Source organism: Solenopsis invicta, chromosome 3 (genome assembly GCF_016802725.1).
Source record: "Solenopsis invicta isolate M01_SB chromosome 3, UNIL_Sinv_3.0, whole genome shotgun sequence".
NCBI classification, from domain to species: domain Eukaryota; kingdom Metazoa; phylum Arthropoda; class Insecta; order Hymenoptera; family Formicidae; genus Solenopsis; species Solenopsis invicta.
Genome location: NC_052666.1, coordinates 20,066,769 through 20,078,986, shown reverse-complemented (window position 1 = coordinate 20,078,986; position 12,218 = coordinate 20,066,769). Strand labels below are relative to the sequence as shown.

Here is a 12,218-nt window from a genome sequence, read left to right as displayed (position 1 = left end):
ATCGAGCCAGTCTGATGTTATAAATTTTCGTAACGTCATCTTCTCGAGAATGGAACGGCTACTCGATTAATTATGTCACGGGGCACGTTTTATACCGTTTTATTATGAAATTGTTGATCTCACTAATTACGTGGCGCGAAGTATTTCTAACGCCGGAATAGCCAACAACATAATTTTCGCGCTGATTAAAACGGGAACGGAGAAATATAGCGGGATCACGCTCGGCGTATTTAAAATATTTTAATCGCGCCATTCGCGCTGGCGAGGAATCTAATGCGAAGTGGTAACTCGTAACACTGCGCGCTTCTAATGTCACCACATGGTTTCGATGACTGGGCCTGTACCGGGTAATCCTATGGGGTAGCACCTACTCGAAAAGCGTCGATCGCGTAAATATTGTCCATCGACGGTTCTCGTTGCAATGCCGCATTAAATACAGCCGAGCGACAATTGTTTCGCCTTTATCGACAGCAACGGTATTATCCTCAGGGGTGCGCACCCTCTGATTAAAAATTCTCGCGTGGTTAAGCCTCTGATAATGATCTTCCCTAACCCCTTTCCGCCCGTGGGGTTTATACAGTATGGTCTAAAAACGATTGTACTTACTCAGTCGGCGTGCACGGACGACGGCTAAAGCGCAAATGGCTCGAGGTCATCGCAGAACAAGAGTTAACGATCGTTGTCAAGGGTAGCGATGGTGGTGCTGTCGTTTTTTGTCAATTGACGTTGCCGCGTATCAAAGAAGCCTCGCGAGGATCCAGCTGTTCCGCAACTCTCTCGTACCTGTAAACAAGTTGTTTCAAAACCGGTTATTTTCACAAGTTATTGTGAAAGTCGCATGTTTACATGACGTTATTCATTTTACAGTCCTATCCTGTTCTCTCCTTGCTATTATTCTCTTGTAGCTATTATTCCTATGTAATTATATAAAATTAATGTACATATATAATTAAATACCTATGATATATATTTATTACTCATATAATACGAATAAGTACATCAAAGACGCGGGTATTGCGAGACCCTCGGCAAGTATCACATCGAGATATCATCTTTAGCCCGTTATTAATTAATATCGTGTCAAAGATTAAATGAATTCCTATTGAAGATTCTCATCTGCCGGCAAGCCAAGCGCGAAGCAGGCGGTCGCCCGCGAAATTTGTTATAAGCCTAACGACCCTCGTTATTAAAAGTAACGTTCCAGTGACCTCGCGTGATAATCCACTCACTTGACAAATCGAGATAATTGCAGTGGCAGCCCTTAATCTCCTTCTCGAGAGCGCTGTCCGACCCGACAAACAAAAGACTTTTAGAGACTCTGAGAAGCCACACCGCGCGCGGAATTAAAATACAAGCTGCTCGAGCGTACTCATTACCAATTTATACGTAGCATCTTAGGAGAAATATAAATTCCAGTTAAGTATTAAAAACTTATAATACGTACATAAATTAATAATTCGCTATTGTCGTATAATAAATGACAATAGCACGTCTATAGGTGAATCACGAATGAAGCTCACTTTTCAGACATATCGAAAGTACCGTAGTGCCCGGCGAATTTTCTGTGAAAATAACACAATAGAAGCGCACCGAATAAAACAAAAGGGGCATAGAAAAAAAGCGCGAAAAAAAGCGAGTATAAATACCCATAGTCCAGCGAATCGCGCACTTCCATTAATTAAATATTCAAAATCGCCATTAATCCGGTCACCCCGCGCGACGGCCATTCACAACCGTGGCGGTTGAAATCAGCCTCAACGAAGCCCGGACCGTTTCGGATCTCCGCGGCTTAGGCAAATGAAAGCCGCGGCGTTCGCATGCAAATACACACTTTTGTGCGCGAAACCCGGTAGCGCCGGGCACGGGCGTTAATAAATTTTTCCACGGCCGCGCTCCCGACTGCCGAATTCGACGTGTGACTAATGATGGCGAATTAACGCAAGAGCCCGTACCAACGTACCTGAGAACAATCAGGTGCTGTTGCTGGCGTAAAGGAAAAAGAGAAAGAGAGAGAGAAAAAAAAACCCGAAAGCCGCGACAGCGCGGGAAAATCGCGGGGAATAAAGCGCCAGTCACCCTCTCACCGTGTTTGCCCAAGGTGTGACAAATTCCGGAAGATAGATCGATCGACCGTGCCTCCCGTCGCGTTACGTACCTGTCTTCCAGCGCCTCGTTCGACGCCCATTCACATTCAAATGCGAAGTTAACGAACAAGGTGGTCTCGGTAATAAATGACACGGGCAAAAAGCGCGCGCGTTTACTCTCTCTTTCTTTCTCCTGTACCCCCGGGTTAATTATTCAGGCTAAGGGGGTTGTAAGCAGATTGGTCTCACCCCTAAGCCCCTATCTCGGTACAACGAGGGTGGCAAGACGGGGGGGCGGCGGAGGGATCGACCAAAGACTTTAAACCGCCCTTACTTACTGACTGGTGTCTGTGATTAGAACCAGAAATATGCTAAGCGGCCTACCAATTACCGGAGATTCCTAGTCGCGGAATTACGTCGCCTGGAATAGAGAGGTTCGCGATACAATCGAAACAGCGGTAATCTTACCATGTCGAGAATAATTATGTGCAGACATTTACATCTTGCTTTTTAATGTAATATCCTATGCAAGGAAACAAATTAATGTTAATTGCAATATTTTTTTTACATAATTAATATCGTGTAGAATTGAGTTATAGCGCGATTTATTTTAGAAAACGCAATTTTCTTTCTATTTTACTCTGAAAATTTTTGTAAAACTGTAATGTATTTCGCGACGATCTGTACGATAGGAAACGGTCTGGATAATATATCTCTGTTAACACGAAGTTTTTGATAATCTCGAGATTCGCGATTCTAGACCGTAATTCGGTCGTCGAACCCCATAAAATCAGTTTCGTCCAAAATGTCTGAATTGAACCCAACGAGTTTTTCTAATCCCAACATACGATCAAAGTCCGTTACAAACGACACGGAAGTTCAATCGTCTGCAGCGAGGGCGGAAATTAATTCCATGTCCGCGACAATAATTTTAGACGCGGCTCTTTGAGAAGGCGACTACGCGGGCTGGTCGGAGGTACGAAAGGATAGTGGAAAATCGTAAGGGAACATTGTCGTTAACTTTTACGATGCCATTAACGTGGCCGTCTTCCGCCATTCCGAACGCGAGCTGGACACGGTGACGTCATCGTGAAAGAGGACCAAAAGAAGCAAAACAGAGTTAGAAAAAGAATTAGCCGAGACCACGAGTTGCCCAATCTCCCTTCCCATTCCACTCGTTCTTTCTTCGTGCCTCGTATATCCTTCTATGGTATCGCAGCGGTCGTAACTTCGACAAAGGGCAATATTCGAGTTACTCGAGCCGAATGCGGAATGTTCTCAGCAAATTGATTGCCGGAAAGAGGAGAAAGATTTAATAACATGCTAGTAGTTATTAAATGTCTTGCTATAATGATAATAATGACTTGCGATAAGAGATGAATTGCGATCTTGAAATACGTTACAGAAGCGGACGAATAAAATTAAATATTGTGCAATTAAGAGCTTGCGTCGTGTTAAAATTTACATGAAAATTTTCTTATTTACCCAACACCTTCAGACATCACGCTTGCGGTTGGCGCCGTGGCAAACGAATACGACGACAGCCACGCCTTCTGCAAGTGGCAGCTCGATGTTGAAAAAAATAACAAATCGGGGAAATACGAAGAAAAACACAGAGAAGAACAGTTAGACGAAGGTTACGTTTTGGGACTTGACACGCGTATCTAAAACACAAGCCCGAGCCACGTGCCGGGGGTACCCTTGCCTGTCAAGTCACGTGACCGTGCGTAAAAGGGTTGAGATTTTCCAGTCCGGACTTTTCATGGCGCGGCTTGACAGATCGTCTCGCTAAGTCTGACTGATACTCGTCCGCCACGGGCTTCGCTTTAATTATGAGATATTATTCCGTGATCGCGCCCCTCTGAGCGCGAGCGGGTTTAATGCCTTTTTAAAAGGAGATCAAGCTCCTCTTTCGTGTACCGTGCAGAAACGCGTTGACGATTGGTCGTCAGTGATCGTCGCCCGACACAATGTCACCGGAGTTTCAGAACGAAACAATTAGCCGAGCGTCGTTTCGGCGAGCGCGCGGTGTGAATTTCAGTTGGACGGGCGACAGAGGATCAAAGCTTTCGTATTTCTCGATCGGCTCCCTATCTCCTGGAGCTGGGAAGCCGCCGGGGACAATATCATCCCCGCGAGAAGGTCGTTACTTCACGCTCGGTCGCCGAAACTTGGTGAAATTCTAAAATTCTCGAAAGGTTCCGGGTAATATCCCGGGAAAAGTTCCGACACTTTCTTAAACTTCGAGGTAACGTCTAGATATGATATCCAGTTTATTGCAGTCTACTCAACAGCGTCCGGGAGCTCCTATGATTTTAATCCTCGCATTCTCCCTTACATATCCTGCTTGATGAGATTCGTGATATATAAAACGATTTTAATTAAATTCTTAAGAATAGAAGATTTTGTCTATTAAAGCACTGCGCGTACAATATTATTTAGAAACTTTGAAAATGCTAAAAGTTATTAATCTCTAGTCTTCTTCTAAAGGCAAAATAAAAAAAATGTACACAGTAAAAAATAAAATGTAATTTTAACATTTTTGCATGTCCCCAAAAATCCATTCTAAATTTTAAGTTAAAATAATTTAAAATAAGAGTTATTTTAACTTAACTGTTGAGTTATTTTAATTTAAAATTTTAAGTGGACTTTCTGAGACATTTTATTTTTTATTGTGTAATAAATGTCAGAATATTAAAAATACATTCGCAAAATTCAGATAAAATAATGATTTAATAATCTTTTTCTAATGATAAACATAATAATATACTTTTAGAAATTGTAGTTGCAAAAAACTTTAATGTCAAGAGATATGAATTTATACATTAGATACAATCTATCGTGCAGTTACAGCAAGTATTTTGCTCTTAATGTTTCCTTCAAGTGCTGCAATAGAACAAGTTGGTATCCCTCACCCTAACGCAACAATTTTCCAAGCAAACCATAAGAACAGCGAGAGTTCAGGAAGAGTCTGCAAGCGCCACGTCACGCACATTACGGACAATAATATCCCGTGCGACTTTGCCGCCAGAAGACGAAAGAAGCGAGTGATGGATGCGCCCTGTAATCCGCGCTAACTTCCTACGGGATTTGGCGGCGATGGTTGCCTCTGGCCTATGGCGCCTCTTCTCTTTAGGATAAGCGAGCGAGCGAGCGAGCGAGTAGACAGACAAGTCGGCAGGCAGCCACCCCTAATTCAAACCTGGCCTAAAACCTCGAAATCAAGTCAAGTCACTAAGTCTCATCTCCTGGGGGCCGTGTGCGGCACCCCGAGACGCCGTTCTAATTAACATCGTGTCGCTCTTACAGCTTAAGTCGCGGCGCACGACTGAGACGTCTTCTGAAAATCATTAGAAGGGGGAGGAGAATGCATAAAGAGATAGGGAGCGAGAGACGAGGCGACCGACGCACGGATGGATACGACTGTCAAGTCGGGACAGGAGGCGGAGAATGGTCGAATAAATAGAGGCAGGCCGGCATCCACGGCAAACCGAGAGAGAGAGAGAGAGAGAGAGAGAGAGGGGAGATGATTCTCCAGATCGGGGAGAGAAACCAAGAGGAGGCGGCGGGATTCAAATTTTCGCAAATCATTCCGCGGGGGACGAGAGAAGGAGAGAGTATTCTCGGTAACCCCTTTTCCCGGGATTATCGGGGACCCATGTGGCCCTGGCTCGCTGATGGCTCGTTACCGAACCGTGCCTCTTCTCGATAACCGACAGATATTGCTATTTATGAACGTCGCCGGGCCCTCGTCACGCCACCGTCGGCGCATCTCTTTGTCTTTCGTCGACTATACGCGCCGCCGCGCCGCCTCTATAGCGATTGTCGGCTCCAGTCACGTCCCCGACACGTGTCGTAGATAGTGTTTCATGAGACGTATCCGCATACGCTGATGTTGTCGATCAAGATGGATTGACGTCGAGGAAGCAGGAAACTATCGCCGTTTTTCAAACTATTGATTACTCATCAGTGCATTCATCAGTAACACAGATATTACACAGATATTACATGAAGTAGTAGAAACGATGGCATTCAGAACTAGCATTCAAAATATTCTTCTTATTCGTGGACATATTAAGATAATACAATCTAAAGGAATATCCAATAATATAAAATAGATACAGATAGATAATAAGAAAATTGAGGCTCATTCCAAATGCGATATTGCGAACGAGCTAAAACTTGAATTAATTAGAGAGAAGTTCTCTTGGAAATTCTAATCGCTTCATATTAATTAAGAGTCACAGCTCGAAATATTTCGCCGTTGGCAGTATCGTGTCGATCTCGAGACGCTCAAGCGGATTCTCCGGACCCCACTGGAAGTTACCGATGTCCGGCTTAAGTAAACGAAGCAGCCGCCGCAGGGGTTGCTGCGATGGACTAAGATATTTGTCACCTCATTGTTCGTCTCTTGGGTCCTGAGCTAAGTTCACGGGCGGAGTTTAATGTTACGCAATTCCTACGAGCGCCACAGAGGATTATTCCTGCGGGCAGGATGTGCTGCGATATATCTTGCGCAGTTCGTCGCCGAAACGAGCCCATTTCTCGGAGCGCACGGAGAAACGCCCGACCCGACCCGGGACTTCTCGCAAGTTCCGGCGAGCTTAAAGCAACGACGGCGAAATAGCGGGATAGCGCGCCCGAGATATTACGACGTGAGTCTTAATTAGCGCGACTTCCAAACGATCGCCACGCATAACTGCCAGAAGGCCGATGACGACCCCGAGATGGGAACTGTCCCTGGTTAAGCACGGCCGTCGTTAATTAATCTGCATTGTACATAACGACGTATATAGCGACGGAGGGTGTCGCAGGTTTTCCCCTTACTTGTAATAATAATTATACACACGTGCAGAAGCAGCGACGTTTTAGAGCGTTCGTTCGTTCGATCGCAACCGCGACGGGGAGGAAACGTCGTCGTGTCCATGGAATTTTTCAATCGCCGCGATAATGACTGACTTTCACGCTCGGTGAGGTTCCTTGGTCGCGAGCAGATCTAGAACCCGATAACGGCCGCGGCATTAATTCAACGTTTCGCTGTAATGCACGCGCGCTGCCACGCGATTTCGAAAGGCTATTCGTGCAGGTGGTTTGTTGATATAATTTCGCGACCTTACGGTTAAATTGTAGCACGTAGTGACGCTGATGAGAGCGGTGGGCGCGCGAGTCGGACCATTTACCGTAATTATACGGGCGGCACTGATCGTGGCAATGTAATGGCAAGGTATCACAATGCCGAAGCCATGTCGTGCACAACGGTCCCTTTCGTGACCAATGATCAGTGGAGTCGATGTGCAGTGTGCATTAGTTATCAACGTTCTACTGCCTGATTGTGTCGCTACTGAATCACAGAGTATAAATGCCATTTCACCATTATAAATATTACGTAAAGATAACGGAAACAAATTGAATATAATACCTTCCCATTGATTTTTTTTCCTACTACGTGCAGATTCACGATATGTAGATTTTCAACGCGTGGGACTGAATGCAAGCACTTGAGTCAAAAGGCGTGTTTTACAACAAAACAGTATGATGCTTGTGAAATGTCTGGTTGAAAGTAAAACATTGTGTCTTGCGTTCGTCACGTTCGACAGCTATTTGTAAGACCGACAAGCATTTTTTGACAGAAATACGAGCTTCTCAGATCGAGAAAGGTTGTAACTCGATCTCTCTTTTAGACAAGCTGTTAATTTTCTAAATTTAGAGGGTAGATGTAAGAAAGCTCGATCGTCGAAGCGGTCATGGAAACCAGTTATCTCTTACCCTATTTGTTTTCAGCAGCTGACTGCGGGCGGAGAGTCGAGGGTAGTGCGCGAAAGCGACGAAAACGCATCCGGGTCGAGGACTGGCAGCAAGGGTGGCCCCTTGCTCCCTGGGGGACATCATCAAGGAAATTGGATTCGGCATTTTTCAAATCCTACCCCGAAAACACTCGTATAGATGTTCGACCGGTCGCGCCGAAACCGTATTTTCGTCCCTAAGAGGTTAGTGCTCAACAATCAAATTACGCTATTTTTATGCAGCTTAGGTTAAAAGTAGAAAGAGGGAAAAAAATACGACGCAGGTCCGACGTATCAAATTTCAATGAGATCTGACGGCTCTGTCAACCTTGTTCATTTCTCCTAAACATTTCTAAAATATTTAAACATATCACACACATACACGCAGAAATGATTATGTAAAATATTATTCATATACTTATTTGTTCAAAAATAATTGTTACAAAAAAGATGAATCAATAGCGTCAAGCATCCCCCTTTTCCGCTTTATTACATACGTGACAAGATCAGATTGGGAGGCTAACGGATGATTTTCGTCGGAATTCGACCTCGTCACCTCGAGACGATCCCTCATTTCACAGTTCCAACCGAAGATTAAGATCTACCCCTTAAAGCACCAACTTGCTGCTTCGCCCGCGGCTAAGTTTCGCGCAGTCGTAATTCATCGCTGGCAGATAACGTCGGTCGATGTATTATTTATCCTCGTTGTCACCGCAATTATTCATATCACTATCGTACCACGCCTCGGTTTCCGCCGGCAATCGAAAGCAACTCGTCTGCTTATTACCGCGTTCCAAGATAGCGCGGATACGTTAACACGTTCGATTTCTCAAAGCGTAGCGTGTGAATTAGAAATATAGATATTAACGCAACATGCGCTGAATACATAATAACGGGTTGACATACATGAAAAAAAACTTCTTGAAATAAATGATCAAAGTTAATAAGTATTCCCTTTCCCCATGTGCTTACAATAGAAGAGCATATCATTAAAAACATAGAACTTTTCCAATAATCGAGCTACGTTCCAAATTAAGAAAGGTAAAATGGTACGGAGAACAATAGCAATAAAATTATACTCGAGAAAACGCGAACCACCCCGGAATTCCCGCGAGTCCTGGTAGGTACCATCGAATGGAGATGTAATTGCGAATGGAGATTAGCCAGAGAACGGGGACGCTATCTCTCGGCAGACAGAATCTCGCGAGACGAGAGCGCATCTAGTTAGTACGTTTACGACAGTTCGTGGTAAGGAAGGAAGAAAGGAAGCGAGAAGACGGGCGGGCGGGCGAGCAAACGGACGAACGAGCGCGCATCGTCATAAAACGTAAGCACGGAAGATATCTCCAAGTGTGAAATATTTCAGTCTAATCCAGCAATATCATAAAGAACGGTGAGGCGAGGCGGCCGCGCAACGACGCACCGAAGTCGTAACCAGGCATTAGGGCTGTTTACAAAGGGCCCTTCGATGCCGCCGTCGCGCGAAATCGTTGTTACACGGACGGAGGGAGGGGGGGAGAGGAAGGGTGGAGAGGATCGACGGATGCGGGAGCGGCACCGGCTGCGAAACTCACCACCTGGGTCCTCACCCTTATTATCAACAATCGTAAAACGCTAAATTGAAAGTCCTCGAAGGACTTAAGGCGGGGTGGAAGCATGCACCGCGCGGTAGAAAAGAACGGTGAACGGTGAACGCGCTCAGCTACAAACAAGATCTGCGGTTAGGGCAATTTCGGCAGTCGGCATAAAAGGGCACTTTAGAGCGGGAATCGCTAATACGCGATCGTAAAATTCATTTCTGTCTGCAGCTGTGGAAGAACGCCGTAAAGGATGATATAACAAACTTCTGTGGCGCGCGTAATGTTGCGATTAAGTTAGCCGCGTTTGTACAAGACAGAAGACATTAAGCGGCAATGAGACATAAAGAAGAATGGGACGCGCGACGGGAAAGAAAAATATCAAGTAAACTTGTGCGATTGTTTTTTTTCCGCCGGTGCTTTCTCGATAAATAGAGAATCACTCGCAATGACTTGGACAAAAAGTTAACGGGCGGCAACGGGAGGATCTCGGCTACTTCCTCGGAGGGCCAACGAATTCAATCTGTCTGAGGTGACAAGACAAATGTGCCGCTGCACTCCGTCTCGCATCCCGACTCTGTCCTCCTCCCGCAGGACAGCCACGGGTCAATTAGCCAAAAAATTGGGGCGTCGCGCCAGTGAATACCTAGAAAAAGTAATTCGATTGAAAGGGAGCAGGCTATAGAGATAAGTGAGAGAAGATGCCAGTCATCCCTCGGTAATTAGTCAAGGGTCGCTTGAGTGCTGTGAGGAATTCCGAGTCGAGTTCGGGTATCATCCCCGGCAGATACACAGGTCGGAGGGGCCGAAGGATAAGCCCGGATCCGCAGGCTGATATCGTGGAAAAGTTTCGCGTCCGGCTTGGATTTGATTGATTAGCCCCGCGCGGAATGGAGTGTCGCGATTGTTTCCGGCAGAGTAATCGCGGCTACTTACACGAGCGCAAACGGTCGGCCGAATTCTCCCGCTAATGATAACGATGGACATGTACAGGACTATCCTCTAGCTAGGCAGATACGTACTTTTCCCATTTCGTCAATTATACTCGTGGATGCAAAAATAATGTCGCTCGATAGACTGAAAATAATCATCGCGAAACAAGTATTATCTTTTTCATGAAAATTCACATAACATGACGTTTATGTAACAAACGTTTTTAAACTTTTTCCGTAGTAAATATGTATAATGGCACATTTATGTTAAACAATTACGTAAATTAATCACGTGAAAGGAAAAATTAATAAAATAAAAACTGACAAGCTCAACAATTGTGCATTTTTCTATAATTTTCTGAACGCGTTTATTTACATATACGCAACATTTTTCAAGATGAAACGTTAAACATCGAAAGCATATCCCTGTTAAGTGATTAAAGAAGCCAATAGAGCGCGACGTGTACCAATTATTCGCGGATAATGCTTTTTTACTGTCGCCTCCTGAAAAATGTATCCACCCACGTGTACATAATGGAGCCGCGGATGCCAAAATCGAAACTCCGAAATGGCCGAATGCCGCGTTTCATTACACGCGGGCGCGGAGAGCGAATACCAGGGATAATACATTTAATCAAGGGCGAAAATGGTTTCGCCGCGCGAATTTCGATTCATACGTGGCGACCGAATGCGCGCACGGGTCGCGTCATCGCGCGCGTGTGGAACGCGTTTTTTTTCAGATATATCCATTAAGCCGCGAGTATTATATCCATGCCGCCCGGTACGCATCAGGTCTTCCAAAATACCATCGAACATCATGAATAGCCCGGATCTCCATTCGACGGAACGTGACCCGTGATCCGCGATGAGCCAAAATGGTTGTGTCTCTGTCCGCGTTTCATAAAGAATGCCTAACATTCGGGGCTCTCTCAGTGAACGGGGGCGTAAGCGAGAGGGGCTGGCTGGGGGTTAAAATGTCAGGGGCGATGAATGGTGCGACCTGTGTCGTCGAGAGATAGGTACGTGACATTTCGCGGTGTATCCGTGGCCGTTGCGGCGTCGAATTACTAGCGTGTAGCACGCTGTTGTAGCACGCACGTGGTGTGTACGCGTACGGTACCCGGGGAATGTTACGGAGGTGCTTCCAGGGCACTATGGACTGTCGGCCAGTCCAGTGGGTATACGTATTGGACTCTGGACAGCGATCATCTGTCACTGTCAAGCCCCCACCACCCGTTTGCCTTACGGTCGGCCGGGTGGCGTCAGTGAGGCAGTGAGGAGGAGGACGGCGACGACGAAGGGAGGATCGAACCCTCCCGTATTCCCGGTAACACGTGCCGATGTCTACGCTCGGACCCCGATCGCGCATCGCTTCCTACATATTATATATACGCGCGCGTGGATATATATCGTGAGACACGTAATGTACGCACATGAGTATAAATAAAGCGCCATACTGCGTTAATTACAATCGAGCGGCATGTCGTCGCTCCCGCGGTGTGCCAACCTCAAGGTTGCTTCGAGCGCTGATAGAGGCTAACACGTGCCACCCCGCGCATAGAGTGTTATTTTCCTCCTCGACCGCATCATCACGCGAGAGTTCATCGGCGAACGTTCGTGCGCCTAATCGAACTAATTTCGATACACGCGATTAACGTTGTTAGCGGGATGATAGGCAGAGAGAAACAGAGAGAGAGAGAGAGAGAGAGAGAGAGAGAATTGACAAGGGAAGGGTTAATGGATTGACGTCTCTCCTCGCTCGCCTCCGTGAGCACTCACCAATCGCACACGTCTAATATACGTCTGTGCGAACGATGTCGATGCGATATCCCGCGCGATGTC

General features: G+C 45.9%; 1 long non-coding RNA gene across 1 annotated transcript in view; it reads right to left on the bottom strand.

Moving 5' to 3' along the window:
• LOC105193153 overlaps positions 1 to 12,218 on the bottom strand; it is a 340,949-nt gene that overhangs the window by 139,637 nt on the left and 189,094 nt on the right. Inside the window, exon 5 of the long non-coding RNA XR_850576.3 lies at positions 607 to 783. This is a non-coding gene — a long non-coding RNA (uncharacterized LOC105193153). The remainder of the gene's footprint in view (positions 1 to 606; positions 784 to 12,218) is intronic.